General features: G+C 46.7%; 1 protein-coding gene and 1 pseudogene across 7 annotated transcripts in view; one reads left to right on the top strand and one right to left on the bottom strand.

Moving 5' to 3' along the window:
* The window catches only part of LOC309383242 (sterol O-acyltransferase 2-like), a 196056-nt gene that overhangs the window by 4118 nt on the left and 179273 nt on the right, over positions 1-12665 (top strand). The gene's annotated exons all lie outside the window — the stretch shown is intronic.
* Positions 1-12665, bottom strand: part of LOC309383246 (dehydrogenase/reductase SDR family member 1-like) — a 182030-nt pseudogene that overhangs the window by 62261 nt on the left and 107104 nt on the right. The window lies entirely within an intron of this gene.

The raw sequence follows: 12665 nt of genomic DNA, 5'->3' as shown, positions 1-12665 counted from the left end.
AAAGGATGGCATGATGCAATCTTTGCTGGATTCCCAGGAGGGAAGGAGTGCCTTCACAAAGGGGTAAGGAGACAGTTCAGCCCAGACATTATGTGTGAGTGAAAGAGGCTGAAGACAGCCCTTCCCTAATAGTGTATTGTAGATGCAAATAGTAGAGTCCAGAATTTGGCAAGATTCTGTTTACAGGTCTGAAATAATAAAGGAATCATTGCATGTCATTCTTGATTTTGGGCCTGACAGCAACCTATGAAGTGGGGCAGAGAGGAAAGCATCCGATAATGATTGATTCACACATCAGTAAGAAATACTATGGAAAAGTATGACAAAAAAGAAGATCAAGAGTTATGCATGAAGAGCAGGTGTGCCTTTAATATTTGTCTGGAAATATTACAGACAGAACAATACAAACATTTAGTTGAAGGAAACAAGGAACATTAACTGAACTCATATGCTGACTATATATTACTATTTACTAATGAATTTTGTGTAAATGTATATTATGAGTATGGAGGGAGGGGGCACCTACCGCACATCGCAACTGCCAAAATTTGTAACCTTTCCACGACCCTCTTCCTTGTAAATTTTTTTAAAAAAAACAATACAACTTTGTTTAAAAAAAAAAGAGTTATGCATGAAGAGCATTTGTCTGGAAATATTACAGACAGAACAATACAAACATTTAGTTGAAGGAAACAAGGAACATCTTAGTTAACTAGTTACAAAGAAAACATTTGGGAATTATCATCACAAGACCATAACACTGTTGTTAAGTGAATCTGTCTTCCCCATTGATTTTCATTGTCAGTGGGTCACAAAAGGGGATCTAATGACCCCGGTACACTGCAAATACATGCCAGTTGCTATATGTCCAAATTTTAATCCCATGTCCATGGGGATGCTGCAATGGTTGTAAGTGTGGAAAATAGGTCACTTTTTTCAGTCCCATTGTAACTTCAAACAGTCACTAAATGAATGGTTATAAGTTGAAGACTACTAGTTCTACATTCTAATATTTGTCAGGGGTTTTGGCAATATTACCTCCTCCTGATCTACTAAAATGATATAATGTTTTATGCTGCTTTACTTGATAATTAAGCAAAGTAGAATAATAGGATAAATCCAGACTTCCTGATCTGCTGATTAAAAGAGGTTACTATTATGTGGAAATCTGTTTTTAAAAAAGGTTACAAAACTAAATAAAAACCATATACCATGTAAAATAATTCAGAAGCCTGGTAGAGATAGTTTTGGACCTCTTTTATCCATCCCAAAGGAAAGAAGTAAGGAAACGAAGTAAAAAGTAAGGAAACGAAGGCTTGAAATTTGGAATAGTAATTTAGAAGAAAAAACTCTGTACAATGGGAAGATTTCTGTCTAATCCAAGCAATGAACTGACTTCCTCCATTCGCCTAATGTGAAATCATGCTTTTAAAATGAAGCTCTTTCTAATTCTATAGCAGAAGCTGAACACCTGGAGAAAATTAATGTCCACATCCAATGGAAGAGACACCTGGAGGTAATATTAGATATTATAATAGGTAATAATAAAAGCAGGAGGAAGATAGCACTAGAGAAAGAAATATTCTCCCTAAATGATGAATTATCAAGAATGATGAAAATGGTCAATTCTATGGCTACACAGTCCCATGGTCTCTATCCTTCTCATAGAGGATTAGGTCCTGTACGTTTATTAGGCTTTCTGGGCAAGGGAGCTTCTGTAACAGATCAAAGAAGGGAAGCAACCAGACAATGAGTAAGAACACACGGTTATAGCTAATTAGTTGAGAAGAGCTGGCTACTGCATGAGGCAATCAAAGTTGTGCTTAGTTGCTGTGTGCTCTCTGCAATTTACCTCATGATGTTCCTACTGTGAATATATTTAGTTATATAAAACTGAAAGTTCGTGTCAGCATCTCTGACTCCATTTGGACATCATCTGTGCAATTCCCTGACAGTGTCCATCACCTAAATGCATTCTAGGAATCTATGACAGGCCTGGACATCATTAAATTCCCTCTGTTTTGTTGGTAGGTAATGAAGGCGAAGGTACTAGAAAAGGTACACAATCAGCTGAGTGATCTCTTAGACAAGACCTTGGAAGAAGCACCTCATTCCAGACCCCAATAATTGAGTGTCATCCCAGAAAAGAAGGAAAACAGATGGAAGCGGTTCCTCGCAATTGATTTTGGAACAGGGATGGGGAAAATAGAGTCATCAGGCAGTGCTGGCTCAATGGCCTTGAAACAGAGATGAGCACCACCTCCAAGAGTCATCATTGACTGTGGAGTAAAATCCTCAGGGACTCTTACCTTTACCCCCCTTCTCAGTGGCGAGAAGGGTTTTGAGAGATATATTAAATATTACCTGATTTGAAATCTTATCTTGCAGAGAGAAGGGTCAGCTACTGAAGAAGAAAGTCTTTGTCCCTCAACGGTCCTTGTTTGAGTAAGTATGCCTGGCTATGGTATGAACAAGACTTAGTCAGAGGGAGAATGTGCAAAGTAGCCGGCTCTCTAAGGCCTCAGGTTCCAAACGTGGCCTTGGGCAAATAAAGCTGATATTCCATTGTTGACGAAGAACAAGAGTTTGAAACAGCCCAATAAGGACTGAACATGCTCCATAGCCACACAATGCAGAGAGTCTTTGGTGGGTGCCCGGGAAAGTATAAAAAGAATAGATACAGGTGATGGGAAACAAAATAGAGTATTTTTGAAAGGATTAGGTTAATTAGCACAATACTACAAAGAGTTATTACTAGCATATTAGAAGAGATCAGAGATGGAACATTTTCCCCCCAGCCACTTGAATATTATTTCTTTTGTACAAGTGAAACACTAAATGAAAATCTTTGGTTTCCAGGTTTTGTCCAATGATCTCTAGCTGCCCATCTTTCCCAACTTCAGTTACTTACTTGCTGACAACTTGTCCCTCTTTTACAGCACATTGCTGGAGGTGGAACATTTCCGCACAATCCACCACATATTTGTGGCCATGCTCTGTATCTTTGTCCTGAAACAAATCACTGTGGATTCCATTGATGAAGGATGGTATGATTCAGAAAAGGGGGCAAGATAGAAAGGCTGTCCTCTGATATATGCTAATTCTGGGGAGAATGTGGGGATATGATGCTATTTGTTTTGTGCTAAGGAACACAGTCATAATCCTAAAAGCACATTTACCTAATCTTTAAACCAGTGACGTGCAGTCAGGTGAGGCAAGTGAGGCACAGCCTCACCACTCTCATCATGAAAAAAAAAGTAAAAGGAAAAAGCTGAGCTAGTTGCTGCCTCACCGTGGATGACTCTGCTTAACCTCACTGGTGCTCTCCCTCCCCAAGTGTAGTGACTTCCTCCCCAGGCCCCCATTCATTTCTCTCTCACACACATACAGCTGGATAAAACTATATAAAAATCTAGCCCAGCTTCACTGATTACAAGTTTGAAAAGGCAACGTGGCTCCACCTGCAATCAAACTACACTTGGGGAGGGAGAGCACAAGCGAGCACTGGGGAGACCACAGGAGGAGGCAGGAAGCCAGGCAAAGAGCCATGCTGTAGTACACACACTTTCCCCCAGCCTCTTTCTTTTGGAAGGCTCGGATCGGCTCCCCTCCGGTTCTCTGCCTCTCCTCTCACCCCAGCCTGCCAGCAGGAGGTGGTGGGTGGGCTTTATTGTGTTCCAGGCATTTCTCACCCAGACAGCAGGCTGCATTTGCAATGGTGGAGGTGTTTGGGAAAGGCAGCAGGGGAATGGGGGGGGGTGGCAGAGGAGCTGCTTTCAAGCCACTGGAAAAGATATCCAATCCAACTTTTGTGTCTTTGTGGGTTTGTTTGAGAGTGAGTGAGAGAGGGAAGGGGTAGGAGAGATAGTCCAATCCAACTTGTGTGTGTGTGTGTGTGTGTGTATTTGAGAGAGGGGGAGGAAGGGAGAGAGGGAGGAAGGGGGGGGAAGGAGAAGAAAAAGAAAAAGAAAGAAGGAGCAAAGGAGAAAAACAAATGCTGTCGCTTTAAATTGGAACTGAGCATGCCTGGCTGTGGAATTCTGGGAGTTGAAGTCCACAAGTCTAAAAATATTTGAAACCCAGCACTGTGTCAGTGCCTCACCAGTCATAAACCTCACCGCATGTCACTGCTTTAAACTTAGGAGACCCTGCTACATCTCCTCCCACTTGTCACTGTTCATCTACTAGCTGAAAAGAAAATGGAATTTGTTCTTCTCCTTGTCTTTGTGCTCCTGTTAAACGGTAACACTTGGGACCTTCCTATGCCCACCTAAAGATTAAGCCTAAGTGAGGAATGCCTCCATTGGTACCACCTTTGCTAGTCATCCAAACACTCTCCTCTATGCTAGTCACCTAGTTACACAGATACACTTTTTGTACCCTCCTTCTGAATGAATCTTGTTACCTTTTGGATCTTTCTGTGGACATGTTCATGGCTGAGCATATGTGTTGTGTCACATTGTATGCATCTGCCATTTGTTGTCATGATTTGTATTTGTACTTTATTCCATTCCATTTGACCAGTGATCAAAACAATAAATAAATTGATTAATAGACTGACTGACTTTAAAGAAAATCAGGCTAAATTTACTATTAATACAGGAATGGGAAAATATAGAAAATAGGAATAGTGTAAGTATTAAATGAAGGAAACTAATCCTTTAAGGGAGGATGGGATATGAAAAAAAATCAAACATTCATTCTTGTGAGAGAGACGTTCCCTGAGGATGAGCTCCAGTACGAGTCTGAAACTTGGAAGATCAAACCTCCAGTCCCGGCAATTGACCCTGATTGACTCCCCCAACATTATCCTGGGAGACGTATGTTTGCCTTCATTCATGGGAAGTCTCCATCTGCCTATGAAAAATCTGGTTCTGGCATTATTCCAGCCTTTTGCCCATTATGCTCATTCTAATGTTTGTTTGTTTTTAATGTTGTATGCTGCCATGGGCTATTTTTTAATTGGGAAGCCTTACTAATGAAATAATTCATCAAAGGAAAAGAAGGAGAAGGAAATGTCCATGATAGGCAAATCCTTGAAATCATCAGCAGTTCTGTAGAAGCTGAAGCATTGTTAGAGGTTCTGTTTTATTCTATAGAAATGGTAGATGGTTATTATAGAGCCATACAGATTGGTAGCAGAGGATGGTTATGTAGCCATACAAATCAAATAAAGCGTACAGTGTATAGTCACTATGGGCCTTGCTACTTAATGGTTTCAACTGTCATAACTGTTGCAGGAAACTCTTCTCAGAACATAAGGGAACCATAGATTATAACCATAGATGCTAAGTAAACACTGCCATCTACTGGCTAATTAATTCTGTTATGAAACAAAGATTATGAAACAAAATGAGGGTGACTGATTGTAATTTTTTCAGTTGGAGGTAGAATTTTCCTTCATTCTAACTCTGTTCTGACTATTTTGAAGAGTTCATGGGAACTTTCATGAGTTTCCTTCCTCAAAATAGCAGGACCAAATCCCCTTCACTTTTCATCAGTCATGCCACTGAATTATTTGAATCCCACCACTGCTGGTATCCTCTGAATGGCATGGGCAAACCCCAAATAGAGTCATTAATGGTAGGCCAGCTTAAAGATATATACTTCACTATACATTGCCCTGAAAAAGATATACAGTACATTTTGAAACATCTTGTGGCAGAAGTTATGGTCCTTAGCAGACATCGTCATGTATATGTCATGTATAAATGCTTACAGTAGCACTTGCCATGGTCTCAAAAATAGGTTCTTCTTGTAAGCGGGAAGATAAGCAGATTTCATCCAAGCAAGACTGCTAGTTGTTGACAAGGACAATCACAGTCTCCACTCAGGTCCTCTCCTTTCAGGCAGAACAGAGAGACCCTGATTGGCTGAAGAGCTGGGCAGCTTCCCCTTAAAAAGGGGAGCTGCCAGACCCCTAGTCAGTGGATGCCTGTACTTGACCTAATAAAGAACTGTTGTCATCACTTGCCTTTTATTGCCTTCATTACCCTATCAAACACTGGCGACGAAGGTGGGATCGGAAGGCAATTAGGCTGACAAAAGAGCGAAACTCACTACAAAGAGCTTTGTCACAAGACAGGGATTCCGCCTGGAGCACAGGAAGGCTAAGGCATACTAGCCATTTGTGAACCCAGAGAGAGAGTCAGAATGGCCACCTATGCCCAACCACCTCCGTTCAACCCAGCCACAGACGACTGGGACGCCTATATGCTGCGGTTCGACGTTTTCTTGGAGGCGAACGATCTCAGCGGCGCCTCGGATCTCCAAAAGAAGAATCTGTTCCTGGGATACTCCGGCCCCGCAGTTCTAGATACCGCCAAGAACCTCTTGGAACCGACGCTGCTACCATCTGTCTCCTGGTCCGCCTTACAGCAGGCATTGAAGACTCACTACGCCCCGAAACCGTCCAAGTATGTACGGCGCTATCATTTTCACCAGAGGAACCAGTTGGAGGGCGAGTCCATAAACGAGTACATCGCCGAACTCCAGAAAGCCGCAACTCATTGCGAGTTCCGGGATCTGGACGATGCGCTTTTGGACCAGATCATAATGGGGGTCCGAGACCGGGGCCTGCAGGCAAGACTGCTAGCGAGGAGCAACCTCTCCCTCCAGATTGCCCTCGACGAGGCACAGGTGACCGAGTCCGCGCAGAAGTCCGTTGAAACTCTCCAACGCCTCTCCGCACCCTCCGAGTCCCCCAGGAGCACCCGCGTCCACCGCGAAACCATAGAACAAGAGAGCTCCAAGAGCGACGAGGAGGTCAGCCATCGCATGCGCAGTAGCCGCGCAGTGCCGGCGCGAAAACTCAAATCGCCCGGCCTGCCCTGTGCCAGCTGTGGAGGCGATCATGCAAGAGCAACCTGCCGGTTCCGGGACGCGACATGCCAGTGATGCGAACGGAAGGGGCATATAGCCAGGGTATGCCGCAGCGAACTCCCTGCAACCAGCGGTCGCCCCGAGAGAATGGAGAGAGGGCCGAATCGGAGGCAGCGACCCAGCCAGAGGCAGCTCCGCAGGGCAGAGGTTGACGACCACGTGGCCAACCTCACCGCATCCGACCAGAAACACCGGGGGCATCACTCGATTACAAGCGTCACGGTCCCTGTTTGTCACGTGTGGATCAGCCGCCCAAGGAAGCTCAAGGTCACCATTTTCATCGAGGGCGCCCCCTGTGAGATGGAGATCGACACCGGGTCAGCTCTCACGATCATTTCATGGGCAGTGCTGAAACGGACGGTCCCCACGATGCGAAAGGGGGACCTCAGGAGCCCCGACGTCCGTCTCCGCGACTATCAAGGAAACCTGGTTCCCCTCGTGGGACAAGGCACGTTCACGGTACGCTACAAATGGATCACGAAGAAACTACAGGCGATCGTGGTGCGGGACAACCTCCAAAGCCTTTTCGGACTGGACTGGTTCCAGGCTCTGGGAATGGTCGTGGCCGAAGTCAACGCCCTAGAAGAAGCAGACCAAGCAACCACTGCCGCCACGGGGAGCACCGCGGAAACTATATTTAAGGAGTTCCAGGACGTTTTTGCCTCCGGCCTGGGTGAGTACAAGGGGGACCCCATATCGTTTAGCCTAGACCCAAATGTGGCCCCAATTCGGCTCAAACCCAGGAGAGTGCCCTTTGCGCTCCGACCTAAAATCGATAAAGAAATAGACAAACTGGTGAGCCAGGGGATTCTCGAACCCGTCGATCACGCCCAGTGGGAAATGCCAATAGTGACTCCGGTCAAGCCTGATGGGTCAATCAGATTGTGCGCCGATTACAAATGCACAATCAACAAGGGGTTGCAACAAAGTGTGTACCCCATACTCATAGTCCAACACTTACTTCATTCGCTCGGCCCAGGGAAGGTTTTCGCAAAACTGGATTTGGTGCAGGCGTACCAGCAGCTGCCAGTAGATAGCGCTACTGCAGAGGCCCAGACCATAGTAACGCACAGGGGGGCGTTCAAGTGCAAGCGCCTGCAATTCGGCGTTAGTATTGCCCCTGGGTTATTCCAAAGTATTATGGAACGCCTCTTGCAGGGAATACCGGGAGTCATCCCCTATTTCGATTACATCCTGGTCTCCGCCGCAAACGAAGCGCAACTCATAGAAAGAGTTCACGCTGTGTTAGACAGAATCCGGAAAAAGGGCCTCCGTCTCAAAAAAGAGAAGTGCAAAATAAACGTACCCAGGGTGGAGTTTCTAGGATACATGATTGACGGCTCCGGGATTCACCCGACCAACCAGAAAATCAGGGCCATTAGGGAAGCCCCCACTCCCCGGAATCAGGCTGAACTCCAGGCGTTCCTTGGGCTCCTTAACTTCTATAGCGTGCTCCTCAAGCAGAAAGCGACGGTTGCTGAACCGCTACACCGCCTGCTATCGAAGAACGCGGAGTGGTCATGGGGGAAAGCCAAAGCCAAGGCGTTTGCCGCCGTGAAGGGACTTTTATCAGCAGACTCTTTCCTGGTCCAGTACAGTCAAACCCTGCCATTGGTACTGACCTGCGACGCCTCCCCGTTCGGAGTTGGCGCTGTCCTGAGCCACCGGATGCCAAACAGCACGGAAGCCCCAATCGCATTCTATTCGAGGACGCTGTCCACCGTCAAACGAAACTACAGCCAGCTGGACCAGGAAGCCCTGGCTGCCGTGGCGGGGGTCAAGCGATTCCACGAATATCTGTACGGCAGGGATTTTGACTTGGTGACAGACCACAAGCCGCTGCTGGGACTGATAGCTGGAGACCACCCAACATCGGTGTCTCTCTCCCCCCGCATGACCCGATGGTCGATCTTCCTGGCCGCGTACTCCTACCAACTCATCCACCGTCCAGGCATCACACTGGGGCACGCAGACGCACGGAACCGATGCCCCCTACCGGAGCTGCTCGCCGATCCAACACCCGAGACCGTCGTACTCCTAATCGACTGCCTAGACTCGGGCCCCATCTCCTCCAGGGACGTCGCACACCACTCCGAGAAAGACCCAACCATCAAACAAATTTTGAACTGGGTGTGGAGGGGGTGGCCCAAGGGGCCGTTTGGGGCAGAGCTCAACCCATTCGCCACGAAATGAGATGAACTATCCGCCATCCGGGGTTGTTTGTTGTGGGGGGACCGAGTGGTCATTCCGAAACAGCTATGAGTGGCCGTGCTAGAGGCCCTCCACAAGGGTCACCTGGGAATAGTGAGGATGAAGGCGTTGGCCCAGAGCTATGTGTGGTGGCCCAACATGGACAAGGACATTCAAGAGTGGGTGGCCACATGCACACCATGCCAAGAGTCCAGACCGGCTCCCCCAGAGGCACCCCCAAAAGAATGGGAGCGACCCCAAGCACCATGGTCCAGGGTCCACATAGACTTCGCAGGGCCAATGCATGGGCAAACCTTCCTCATCGTGGTGGACGCATTCTCGAAGTGGCTGGAGGTAGTCCTGATGACATCCACCACCACAGACTCTGTTATCAGGAAGCTCCGGGGACTATTTGCGACCCACGGATTCCCGGACGTGCTGGTGTCAGATAACGGGCCACAGTTCACGGCCAAGTCTTTCAAAGAATTCTTAGCAACACAGGGAATCTGGCATGCCCTTGTCGCCCCGTTCCACCCGGCGTCCAACGGCCAGGCAGAACGGATGGTAAGATCTACCAAGGAGGCCCTAAGCAGAATGGGCCCGGACGACTGGAGAACCCGTATAGACCACTACCTCCTGGTCCAACACATCACGCCGAGCGCCACCACTGGCAGAAGTCCAGCGGAGCTACTCATGGGGCGCCGACTCAGATCCCATTTAGACCGGCTGCACCCCAACTACTCCTCTGACACACTGCCTGACTCAATGGGAAAGATCCGGGCATTCACCATCGGAGACCCAGTCTATGCCCACAATTACACAGGGGGAACCCTGTGGATGCCCGCGACCGTTGTCGGGATATCGGGCCCAAGATCCTACTCCGTCAGGCTCGAGGACGGACGACACTGGAGGTGGCACATCGACCAACTCCGGGGACGGGTAGGCAACTCCCAGAGCCGGCAAACGCCACCGACACTAGCGCAGGTCGAGCCGCACCCCCCACAGACTGCGGCGGAAGGACTCGGGGACTTAGCCGACACCAACGGGGCACGGGCAAGTCCTCAAACAACGATACCAGCCGAGACCTCCGAAAGGTTCCAGAAGTCCCCGTCCAACGAGTCCGGAGAAGGAACGGGTCCGACCATCCAGCGTGAGGACACACAACCATCTGAACTGCGCAGGTCCAGCAGGTCGACCCAGAGGCCCGCCTACCTGCGCGACTACGTCAGTCACTCACTAGGATGTTCCATCCTAGGGGGGAGGGGTGTTAGATACTCCTCCCTATCTAGTTGTTGACAAGGACAATCGCAGTCTCCACTCAGGTCCTCTCCTTTCAGGCAGAACAGAGAGACCCTGATTGGCTGAAGAGCTGGGCAGCTTCCCCTTAAAAAAGGGAGCTGCCAGACCCCTAGTCAGTGGATGCCTGTACTTGACCTAATAAAGAGCTGTTGTCATCACTTGCCTTTTATTGCCTTCATTACCCTATCAAACAAAGACATTGAGCAGAAAGATCAGCAGGCAGTATAGCTGACAGTTAGCCAAGTGAGAAAGCAGAGGCCATTTCTGTCTAAAAAGTCTAGAGAGACAAGAGTCTGGAGCAGCATGGGATCCATGGGATCCACCATGGGAACATTTGAGACTTTTTGGATCACCCTGTCCTACTCAGCTAATGGGTACAATTCCTTTCTTTGAATATCCACAAGGATGGTACCAAAGGCCAGGTAGGTGGAAGAGCCGAATACTAAAGTCCTCTGCAAGGATATCTACAGCATAACTCAACGCTGTTTCCTTGCTCATTTCCCTCTGTGCCATAGATCCGGTGCCATAGATCCGGTTCCTGATGAAAAGCTACTCATTTCTGTGAGAATCTATGCCTCCTCTTCTCCATGCCAGGAACCAAGTTGGTGAGTTTGACTTGGAAGTAGATGTTGTAAGCAGCTTTTAAGTGTAGCAAAATGCTAAAAAAAGGAATATGGATGCAAAGCAAAGGAAACCACTTGCCTGGGTCCAGTAAATTTCCCCAAATCCCTCACAAATCACAATTTCTCCTATTTGCCAGACTTTATTTAGCATGAACAGCTGCAGAATATAAGTGATTTATTTATTTACCTATTTGCTTGTCTTTTGTATCAGGCTACAAAGCAGTTCAAAAATTAAGGGGAAAAAATCTGACACACTGTGCAAGATTTTATTACTGTATTTTTCAGAGTCAAAAACGCACCCTAACTCTAACCCCTTCATCCCATGTTTCTGAAAAATTTTTACCTTACCTCAGCCCTGCTGAAGTCTGCAGAGTGCTCCTGGGGGGCCGGGTTCTTACTTACCTCTTCGAAATCTTGGTGCACCTTATAAACTGGTGTGTCTTACAGTTCAAAAAATACAATAATTGCATTTCCCCCTATACATATCCTTGTGAATGCATGGAAGAAAAACTTCCCTTGTTTGTTGCTTTTGTACACAATGGAGGCAGACTTTCAGAAAACTGAGCTCTGCATCCTGTATCAAACCTTAACTATTTTTGGTACATAAGATATATCATAAGCTACTTTTTGTACATAAGAAATATCCTAATAAGAAGAGCTGTGGTAGCACAGTGTTTAGAATGCAGCATTGCAGGCAGATTCTGCCGACTGCTAGACGTTTGATTCTCACCAGCTCAAGGTTGATCTTCCATCCTTCTGAGGTTGGTAAATTGAGGGCCCAGATTGTTGGGAACAATATGCTGACTCTGTAAACCATTTAGAGAGGGCTATAAAGCTTTATGAAGCAGAATATACTTTAAGACTAACTGCTATTGCTATTGTCATGTGCACATAAAGCTTTGCATTCTTCCTGCTAAAATGCTATGCAGAGAGGATCTGCCTGCACTTGAGCAACATGGAAGCTCCAGGGAAACTATCTCTTCAGCGTACAAACCATTGGTGGGTTTCAAGTTGGAAAATGTGGTGAAACTCACTTAACAACACTCTTGCTTAGCAACCAAAATTTTGGGCTCAATTGTGATCACAAGTTTCCTTCCTTCCTTCCTTCCTTCCTTCCTTCCTTCCTTCCTTCCTTCTTGTGTGTCTCTCCCCCACTTATTTTCTTTCTTTCTCTTCTTTCCTTCCTTCCTTCTTTCCTTCATGTGTGTCCCCCCCCCCTTATTTACTTTCTTTCTTTTCCAACCATGACCTGAATGATTGAGAATCTCTATAGAAATTCTTTTAGGATACTAGCCTAAAAGTGTAACTTGATTTGCAATTGTCTTTTTTAAATCTGTAACAATAAGTGAAAGTTTAATCTCTTCTCTCTCCAGAAAGTGGGAAGAATTAATGTTCCTCTCTCATTCAGGGATATCATTTCTATTAATGGTCAACTATTTCCACTTGCACTGCTGGCCAAACACATTTGCTGAGATTCTGCGCTTTGCAGACCGTTCCTTCTATAAGGTGATAACATAGGGACGGTGGGGAGGGGGGTTGCAAGAAAGATATGGGGAGTATGGATTTCATTCCTCATGGATAGACGTGAATGGTCCATTGGCCAAGAAGAACACTTTGAAAAACTTTGCAAAGAGTTCGGAGAGGTTATGGCTCTGAAAGAAAAGCAAATTT

The sequence above is a fragment of the Natrix helvetica genome, assembly GCF_964273705.1.
Source record: "Natrix helvetica genome assembly, chromosome: 1".
Taxonomy (NCBI): domain Eukaryota; kingdom Metazoa; phylum Chordata; class Lepidosauria; order Squamata; family Natricidae; genus Natrix; species Natrix helvetica.
The sequence above is the reverse complement of the archived record's forward strand: the minus strand, read 5'-3'. Positions and strand labels throughout refer to the sequence as shown.